The following is an 11157-nucleotide window of genomic DNA, read 5'->3' as shown; positions in this document are numbered from 1 at the left end:
AATTCTCACAATAATATAGGTTTAGTTGATAAATCTTGGGAAAGACTCAGTACTTAAAAATTTTAAAAAAATATAAAAACAGTAGAAACAAGTAAGAAAAATAACATGTTTAGATAATAAAATACACATATAATAAAAGAAAGAAGAAAAACATAGTTAAGATATAGTAAAGAAGTAAAAAGTAAAAGGTGACTCATACTATCATGATAATATCATGATATTATTGCAAGAATATTGTGACATATAAATTTATGATATTTTCAAAATATCATGATATTTTCCTTTCATATTGTTTTATGAATTACAACTATCACTATATTTTTAAAATATTGCCTATATCTGGGACTATCACATTAAAGAGAAACCAAACTACTCTCATTCAATGGCTTTTAATTATATCCTCTATTAACCATGAATAACCCTAGATCTCCTAAAAAGCTCAATGCCAGTTTACTGGTGGCAATAGAAATATCTCTCTTTGAATTTTGTTGAAGAAAGATAGATCTATGGTTTACGCAAGTTAAAAGATAAGAGCTAAGTTATATTTTGAACTTTTTTAGAATATAAAGATTTGAACATATGCGCCACTAAAGGCCACTTCTTATTCATACCCTCCTTTGGGGTATTGCTCATAGGACCATGAATTGATACTGCACATGTACAATGTGAACATAAAACTTATGCTCCACCAAAAGGCCACTTCATATTCATGCCCTCCTTGGGAGCATTTCTCACAAGACCCTGCATTGATGCCAAACATGCACAATTAACATAAATCTTGTTTACAAGAAAGAACAATTCTCAGTTGAGTTCTCCCCCTAATAGATTAAGTTTTCTTGGTTGTCCAAAAACTCCAAACAATTATAGACACAAGTCTCTCTCATTTTAGTAACTCAACATAAGCTCGAGCGTCCTCATTGTTAAAATGTAAATTGTAATACATATATATTATTTAATATTATTATATTTTTCCTTTTATTATTTTCTTTTTCTATTTTCCTTTATTTCCTTTTTTAGCATCTAGTTTAATAGAAACTAGATATTTGATCCAGTCAAGTTCCTGTTGGAACTTGACTGTGCAAATAGCAGTTGGACTGTAGTCCAACAACTATCTTCGTGGAGGGCGACGAAGTTCGGACGACTTCTTCGTGGAGGGCGCAAAGCAGTTCGTTGCGGTCGGGTTGACGCCATCGCCGACGAGGTCATTGACGCTGCAGAGGTTCTTCCGGTGGCCATTTCCTCGACCGTCGTTGGTGAAACATATCAAGGCATCCCTGACCAAGTGGCAGGAAAAAGGGAAGCAGAAAAGCGGAAGGGCTGATATCGGAGAACGACGACGAGGCAGAGCGGCCGCTGGACAAAAGTTTCACGGAGGACGGCAGGGCTGATATCAGAGGACGACGATGCCGGAGAGCACGCCGGTTCTGTGCAGAAGACCCCGCAGTGGCGGGCCGGTCCGCTCTGGTCTAAGACCCTGAGCAACGCCTGTCAGGTGTGGTACAAGTCTGACTTATTGCTGCCGGAATACCGCCCGATAGGGAGCAATTTTTTTTTTGAATTTTGTCATGGTTGTGTCGATACAATATCAAGCGATTACTTTCATCAAAGATTTCTAGAATACTTTGCCAATTTGCTATCAAAAGTCATTGTTGATCTCAAAACTTTTATTGCACAAAGAATTACCTCAAACTACCTCTAGTATTATTTTGAAAAGGACCAGACTTTTGCGAAGAAAGAGCAGAATTCAAGTTTTTTCTGTTGGTCAACCAAGAGGATGAAGAAAAATCTTCGATATGACCGGCAAAGAAAAATTCAATGATGTTGAAAAGCCGTAAGTGAATCGATATTGATCATAGCTATGGCACATTCTTAAAGATCATTCTTTGGCAGTAAGACAGTGAAAATATCCTGGGCGGTAAAAGAACTTACCCAATCCATATCTCCTCAGCCATTTAAGCTGCAATCAAATATCTGCAAAAGGGATCTCTCAATTGTTGTCAAGATGAAGACGAATATGCGAGCTAGACCCCCGGGGCCAAAGAAGATTTGGATCATCTTCGAGATGAAAGAGTTTGTGATAGATCCTTCCAGGGAACGTTCAGAGCACCGTCAAGATGAAGGCGACTGCGATGAGCCTTCCGACAAACCCTAAAAGATATTTGATTTCTGCTATCATCCAGAGATTTTGACCAATGTGGGCTTCGATTATGAAGCACCACATTTGGGGAAAAGGTTTATGGGGTATAGTGGATGGTTCCGATTTGGAACCTAAACTATCTCTTACCAAGAAAGAGGGTGATAAAGAGGTTCCTCTAACAGAGGAAGAAAAGAGTAAGGCGTTAGCCGCTTATGAAAAGAAATGGAAAGAGTAGAGGATAGGGTATGAAAAAATTATGTCATGGCTAGGCATTAAAAAATGCTCTAGTCTAACTAAGTTTGAGCATGCTGATAAGGCTTGAGAATACCTCAAAAACATGTATTCCCTTAAAGATATTGCACATGTGTGCAATTTACAAGACAAAGTTCGAACAATGACTCAAAAAGATAAAACTATTCGAGAATATTACAATGAGTTGTTCAAACTTTGGGAAGAGTTTGCTCTTCTTGAGCCCAAATGACATTGTGCCAAAGATATCGAGCTTCGCCAAAAGCAACTCGATATGAAACATTTCTATCAATTTGTGAATGGTTTAAGGCCGGAGTTTGAATCCACCAAATCCTCCCTTTTACATCGTGGAAAAATTCCTTCTATTGTTGATACTAAAGAAGAGCTCACTATGGAGGAAAATAGACTTAGAAAAAGTACTCCAAAAGTTGATAATGACTCAATTTTAGCCGTGTCTAGACCAGGGAATCATACTCGTCCTTACAAGCCGCCTCATTTTGGAATGCAAAAGGGTGACTTTGATAAAAAAAAGTCATTTGTCATCATTGTCATGAACCGGGGCACTATAGGCCTCAATGTCCAAAGTTAAAAAGAAGAGAAGAAAAAAAAGTTGCATCTGTTGAATTCGAGTCAAAAGATCAAGATGCACCTTTATCTATGACTCAACTGATGAAAATCCTTCAACCTCTTCTGAAAGGGGTATCCTCCTCAACCGAAGCCTCAACTGGAGCAGCAATTGCATCTTTCTCCGGTCCAGGTAACTTTCCTTGGATTTTAGATTCTGGTGCTTCTTTTCACATGACCCAAAATGTTAATAGTCTATCCGAATGTCTTAAAAATAACTCAAGTGTGTCAAAGGTTTTTACAACCGAAGACACATCTCTTGAAGTAAAAGGAATATGATGTTTTGAAAATCTTCAAAAATCCATTTTTTTATCCCAGAAGTTAAATATATCCCTAAACTTAATTTGAATCTCTTATCTATCTCGCAAATATCTGACTATAGATGTAATATCTCCTTCTCTTCTCATGGTTATTGGGTACATGATCGCTAGTCAGAGAAGCTGATTGAGGAAGGCCATAGAGAAGGACTCTATTACATGGACTTTTTGGAATTACCCAAGAATGCATTTTGTTATAATGTTCAGAAATTAGAATTGGATTTATGGCACAAAAGACTTAGCCATCCTCATATGTCTAAAATTCAATATTTTCCAAGTTTGGAAAAAAATTGTAATTCTGAATTTTTTTCTTGTAAAGACTGCATTTTTGGAAAAATGAAAAGGTTACCATTTTTTAGTAGAACTTTTGTTTCCTCACGACCACTTGAGTTAATACATTCGGATGTTTGGGGCCCCACACAAGTTATTTTCAAAGGTGATTATACATATTATGTCATTTTTGTTGATGCCTTTTCTAGACATACTTGAATTTATTTTCTTAAACATAAATCTGAAGTCTTTGCTAACTTTCAAATATTTCATAAAATGATTAAAAATAAACTTCAAAATGATATTTTTGTTTTTCACACTGATTCACGGAGAGAGTTTATGTCCAAAGAATTCAAAGACTATCTCAATTTACATGGTATTACGCATCAAAGATCATGTCTACACACTCCACAACAAAATGGCCTAACCGAACGCAAACATCGGCACATTATGGAAACTACTAGGACCTTGCTAATTGCAAATCAAATTCTAAAAAGTTTTTGGGCTGAAGCGGTCCTAACTGCCACCTACCTCATCAATAGGATGTCATCTTCTTCATTAGAGAATACAACTCCAATAGAAACACTTGTTAATTTAACTCCAGATTATTCTAGATTAAGAGTCTTTGAATGCAAATGTTTTGTTTTCACCAACAAAAATGACAAACTCTCTCCTCGTGCAATCCCATGTGCTTTTTTAGGATATGATGATAATGAAAAAGGCTATAGGTGTTTCGATTTTCAAAATGATAAATTATGTGTCAATAAATGTATCCTTTTTAGAAAAAGAAAGCTTCTTTGAATTTGAAAAATCCAAGGATGTCGCTGAATACTCATTTTTAATTGATCCAACTTCAAAATCCAATGAATGTGATGTTGGATGTGACCTTGACAATGATCAAAGTCCTATTGTTGTTGCAAATGATTATAATAAAGAGCAAATCCATAGAGATGTTAGTCTACAATATTCAAGACGTAGAGAGCAAAATCTTCGATATGCATTACAAAAATACTCCGAAGTTTCACCCAAAAGAACGTCTAGAATCTCTAGACCTCCAGAAAAATTTGTGTCTTACAAATCGTTTTCACCCACATATAGGGCAACCATTACATTAATACAATCATATGTTGAACCATCATCCTATTATTAAGCCAAAAATCATATAGAATGGATAGAAGCCATGAAAATAGAATTGGATGCACTAGAAAAGGCCAACACTTGGAAGATCCAAGATATCCCTCAAGGTAAAAAACCTATAGGCTGTAGGTGGGTATACAAAGTCAAAACCAAAAGTGATGGGACCCTAGAAAGGTATAAGGCCCGTTTAGTGGCAAAAAGATATGCCCAAGAGTATGATATCGATTATGAAGAAACATTTGCTCATGTGGCTCGTATGACCACTGTTAGAACTTTAATAGCCTTGGCCTCCATTAGAACATGACCTATCTTTCAATTGGATGTCAAAAATGCTTTCTTAATGAGAATCTAGTTGAAGAAGTATACATGGAAGCCTCACCTGATATTAGTATCCCTTAGGGTAAAACTCTTCATCTAGAAAAAGCTCTTTATGGTCTTAAACAGGCTCCAAAAGCTTGGTATGACCGATTTAGTCATGTTATGCTTGATATTGGTTAACTGACACTACTTTGTTTGTTAAGAAATCTGATGCAAGCATCATTCTTCTTCTTCTCTATGTGGATGATATGATCATCACCGGATGCGACAAACAGGGAGTTGCAAATATCAAATCTCTTCTTAAAACTTACTTTAAAATGACTGACTTAGGTTTATTAAGATATTTTTTAGGCATTGAAGTTGCTTATTCCCTTCAGGGGTATTTGATATCTCAATCTAAATTTGCTCTTGATATTGTTTCCAGGTCTTTAATTACAGATGATAAGAAAGTGAACACTCCAGAAGTTGTTAATGTTAAAATAAAAATTGATGATGGAGAACTTCTTGATGATTCTACTCCTTACAGACAACTTATTGGAGCTCTTTCTTATCTTTTCATTACTAGGCCAGATATAGCTCATGCAGTTCATACAACCAGTCAGTTTCAACATGCTCCGACCTCTGTGCATATGAGAGCAGTTTTGTGTATTATTATATACTTAAAATCTTCTCTTTCACGAGGACTCTTCTTGCCTGCTTCATCTTCATTAAATTTAATTACATATACTAATGTTGACTGGAGAGGTGATCCTAATAATACACTCAACTACTGTTTTTTGTGTGTTCCTAGGTGAAGCCTTAATTTCGTGGAGGTGCAAGAAGCAGCAGAAGGTCTCTCTTTCCTCCACCGAAGCTGAATACAGAGCCATGAAAACCACCACTATGGAGGTTGTTTGGCTCAGACGATTGCTAGCAGATATGGGAGTTGAAGCAACGCAAGCTTCAAAGATGTGTTGTGCCAACAAAAGTGCAATCTAAATTGCAAGCAACCAGACATTCCATGAGCGCACTAAACACATTGAGATGGACTATCACTTTGTCAGAGATGAATACTTATATGGAACCATTGATCTGCCATATGTTACATAAGAATATCAATTAACAAACTTCTTCACCAAGCCTCTCGTTGCTCCCAGATTTCACTTTCTCTTAGACAAACTTTCGCTCATTGTACCGTAAGTTTGAGGGGGACTGTTAAAATATAAACTTTAATACATATATATTATTTAATATTATTATATTTTTCCTTTTATTATTTTTTTTTCAAATTTTTTTTTTAGCATCTAGTTTAATAGAAACTAGATATTTGATCCCGCCAAGTTCCTGTTGGAACTTGATTGTGCAAATAGCTGTTGGACTGTAGTCCAACAACTATAATAATAGCTATTGGACTAGAGTCCAACGTCTCTTTTGGAGAGCTCAAAATGAGCTCTCCTCTCTCTTCCACTTTTTTGTATATATAGGGGTGAACCCCTTCAATGTAAATTACTATGCTTCTTAAGCATTTTGTGCATGAATAAAGTATTATTTATTTTTCAAGTGTTCTTCCTTTTATACCCTTTCAAGGGTCATGCTTGTAGTGTCTCCAATAGACACTTGTTTGTGAGTTATTCGTGCATTTGTTGAAGACCACCATTTCATTACACTCATTAGCTACAATTTCAAAACCATACATGAAGATGAAGATTGAATGTTGAAATCTGTGAACAAGGGCTATATTGAATCACCAGGAAAAAAGAAAAAGGATGAGGCTGGATTGTGGTGTTTCATTTCTTTTTTATCCCTCAGTGGGGGTGAGAGATAGCTTCTTGATGGATTAACTAAATAGTCAAAGTTCAAAAACGTAACCAGCCAAGTATGATGTCACTAGATTAGGGTGGTGAAGAGGTAAATTAACAAAGAGAGATGGATGAAGCGGATGGAATGCACTGGGAGTCTGGGACAGATTAAGCAGTTTCAATGAAAAAATCTGAATAAAAGATTATAGACATGGATGAAACATGCTCTACTTAGGAATGCGATCAGGGAAGCTTAAGGAGCAAGTGAAGGATTAGTAATTTCAATGCCAATTTCACAGAAAGTGTGAGCATGTGAAGGATCGGTAATTTCAATGCCAATTTCACAGAAAGTGTTAGATATGATACCTCATGTGATCAGAGATGCATGAGAAGTAGGAGGAGGATCACAACGTTAATATAAGTTTCATGATAAACGACTTTGTTGCAAGATTCTACTGTCATGTACCCTTGTTTTGTTTGATGTAGTTTACCGGTGTGGGTTTTCACAGGTGATGAATCTTTGCCACTTGTTTTTGACATTGTAATACAGTATTTTAGTCTAATTTTTTATGTTTACCTACATAAATATTGCACATCATGAAATTAATAATTGTAATATATTCTTATTTTTTCTTCTTGTTTACTTTAAACTTCAAATGACATCATTTTAGCACAACGGCTAATTGCTTATTGGGGATCTTGACATGTCATAATTGTGTTAAACCATGTCTCACTAAACACACTTCTTTTGCTCTCTTGATGGTTCAGTAATCATAATAAATTATCATAATATCTTCTACTGTTTATTCTTCTAACCCCTTATGTATTGGATTGGACTTGCATTTTGCTTTTAGAAGTTTTTTTATCACATCAAACACTTTCTAATTCACAATGTGGCATGTTCTTTATGTCATTATCAACAAATCCTGTTGTAGCACGCAAGGTGATAACTTTTCTCACGACTTCTGACAACAAATTTAACCACCTGGTAGTCTTCAATTGTAACTTATCATCATCAACCTTGCTATTTATATTAATTATTAGGGATGGCAGTGGGGCGGGGCGGGGGACAAGGTTTCCACCCCCGCCCCGCCTCCGCGGCGGGGATGGATTTTATCCTCCACCCCCGCCTCCATCCCCGTTTCATACCCTTCATCCCCTGTCCAAACGGGGATGGGGCGGGGATATTGCGGGGAAAAGTGGTCGGGGCGGGGTTGGGGCGGGGATTAGGCGGGGATCGTGGCGGGGACGGGGCTGGGCGGGGAAAAGTGCACGTCCACCCCCGCCCCGCCTCCGCGGCGGGGATGGATTTTATCCTCCACCCCCGCCTCCATCCCCGTTTCATACCCTTCATCCCCGGTCCAAACGGGGCGAGGCCCCGCTTTCCCCGGGTCCACTGCCATCCCTATTAATTATAGTATCAAACTTATCATATATATATATATATATATATAAAGTTTGCCAAAATCATCTTACTCTGTTGTATGTTGTAAAAAATCCCACAGCGCAGTTGTTCTGTATTAAACGTTTAAAACTGAAGTTGCTATCAAACTGTAATAATAATTATAATAATAATAGTGATAAAAATATTAATAGCAGTAGTAGTAGTAATAGTGACTCCTCAGGCCTTCAACTACTAAGAATCTAAAATGCCAAACACATTGAATGCTAAGAATACATAAATAAGCCTTTGAAACATTGGATCAATATGAAAACCAGACTTCAAAATGGTTGGCAATAAACCAACCCAATGTATATATCTAGGTGTGCAAACAGGTCAGATCTAGATTTTCAAATTAGGTCAGTGCAGTTGACCATCCATGGATCTAGAAATCAAAGCTTTGCAAATCAGCAGAATGTTTAGTACTAAATCATGCATCCAAATAAAGCGCGATCACATTTTTCTGGAAGTCAAGCCACGCTAGAGCCTAAACTTACAAATCTCTAATACCAAGTTTTTTATAGTCATTCTGCAATTTCCACAGAAACTATGGACAACTTTAGGGTGGAGGTAGAGGTGCAAATAGATGTGCTTCCATTGGGTGTACCCAAGGCCACACAGGTAGATAGGCCCAGGGGCGTAGCTAGGATTCATGTGAGGGGGGGGCAAACAGGGGTGTAGCAAAAAAAATTTTATTTTTCGGGGGAATTTTTTTTTTTTGAGATAAAATAAAAATGGCTACAATTATTAATAAAAATCTATTTCATATGGACAAATCAAACTATTTGCTGCAGTCAGGGCTGGGCTAAAAAATGGATAAAAATCTATTTCATATGGAATCAGGGCAGGGCTAGGACTGGGCTTTTAAAAAAAAAAAAAAATTAACTGTTTGGGGAGGCAGGACTGGGCTACAGCCCAGTCCTGCCCCCCCCTAGCTACGCCCCTGGATAGGCCTAAAAGTTAGGCGTAACCAGTTTATTTTGCCTAAGCAAGAGGCCCCACCACACATGGAATGCCCTGAAATATCAGCCATTTGTTTCTTTTCATGCTGTATGATGCCCTGTCAAAAGCAGCCACTTGGTCAAAACATGCATGACTTCTACTCTTCGCAATAAAGGATACCAGGAAAAGAATGGCTACTCTTCCATAATATTTGTCATTTATTTCTTATACTCCATATTCATCTGCCTGTGATAACCGAGCAACTTGACAAAAAACAGTGTAATTTGAACCTAGTAGCCATACGAAAAGGAAATGATACCGAGTGTTTGAGAGAGAATGAATAACACCAATTAGCAATCTAGAATTCAGAAAATGCCAATGCATTTCAGGCCATATTTTGCAAACATTGATGATCTAGTAATAGAAAGTGATGAAAAGATAATAGAGCTATGTGTGAAGGCCAAAATGTCCAATATATTTCCAAGTGAAGGGGCGTTTACTGTCATCAACAAGGAATTGTAATATGATCATATGATGAGCATCCCTCATACACTTCTCCACTAAATGGTGTTACTAATCTCCATGTTCATGCATTGCTGATCCAACATTCTCACGGCGTCCATCTACTATGTAAATTTCAGACTTGAAAGTCCCCTTCACTGACCATGAATTCAAGTCATGCATACAGTTATTATTTATTTATATAGAAAGGAATTGTTAAAACAAGTTATTTTTCATTATCAAGAACACAATGAGTTGTTTCTCATTATCAAGAAGAATGTTGTAACAACCTACAACAATGAAATCGTGTAAACCCAGATGTCATACACAATTTACTAGCAGCAGCATACCATTCCACAGAACCTAAAAAATTCAACACCTCATGTCCAGAGACTGAGAAATTAACATGCAAATAATGGCGCTAGTGGCCTATATCTCACCGCCATCAGATTTTTAAAATGACTTGATTACAATATACTCGTGAAGTCGTTCCGTAACAATTTAATCATCATCACCAGCATCCAAAGTGTATCATGCATAAAACATCCTCATTGTGATAAATCTACATTCTTTTCTGTCTGTTGTTCACTAGTTTAAACCTATATCTCCACAATTATCAGCTGTGTAAATGATTTTAGTTAAAAGGTGCATTCGAGAATTAAATTGATCCAATAACTACAGCTTAATTGCTAATAACCTCATGTCTTAATATCACTTTACTATACTGTGCTTCTCATATTTCGGTCTATGACATGCAATTCAAAGGATCAATCAGATAAGCCCGAAATCTTTGCTTAATGTTGATCAAATATTGTAAAACAAGTTTATACCCATTAAATGCCGATAATCGCTACATCTTCACAATCCCTCACAGACCACCTCCACCTCTCACAAAAAAAAAAAAAAAACCTTATTTCCTTTAAATAGTTCCCAGATCGAGGAGTCATATAATCTCAATGTCATCAAATTCATATCTCACACATGCACACATCAAAATTCATCAAATAATACGAATTTCCTCACAATTTGTACATTTATTCGCTTGATGACAACTAGTCGCCTGCACAAACTTCCATGATGAACAGAGCTACATTACTGAAAGAAGAGAACCCACCATGAGAGAGAGAGAGAGAGGGAGTAGGTTTGACGCTAGAATGCTGTAGTGATGGTAGACCAACTCGGCAACGGGGTCTGCCGGGTGACTAGCCGCCCCAGCGAGTCAAAGTGCTGGCAATGCAGCGACCACCGATTTTTTTTACAAAGATCCATTGTTGAAAAATCGTTTCAACGCCGCCCCAGATGAGGACCCCCCAAGAACAGAGACTAATAAGATGCATCAACAATGAAATGAAAGTAAATTCCAAGTGTGAGATGATGGATTCAATTATGTAGGATACAACCCTAGGCGCAGAGACCTGGTCGCGCTGGCTCAGCCTGCCGTAC

The sequence above is a fragment of the Nuphar pumila genome, chromosome 13, assembly GCF_984573655.1.
Source record: "Nuphar pumila chromosome 13, dmNupPumi1.hap1.1, whole genome shotgun sequence".
Classification (NCBI taxonomy): Eukaryota; Viridiplantae; Streptophyta; class Magnoliopsida; order Nymphaeales; family Nymphaeaceae; genus Nuphar; species Nuphar pumila.
The sequence above is the reverse complement of the archived record's forward strand: the minus strand, read 5'-3'. Positions refer to the sequence as shown.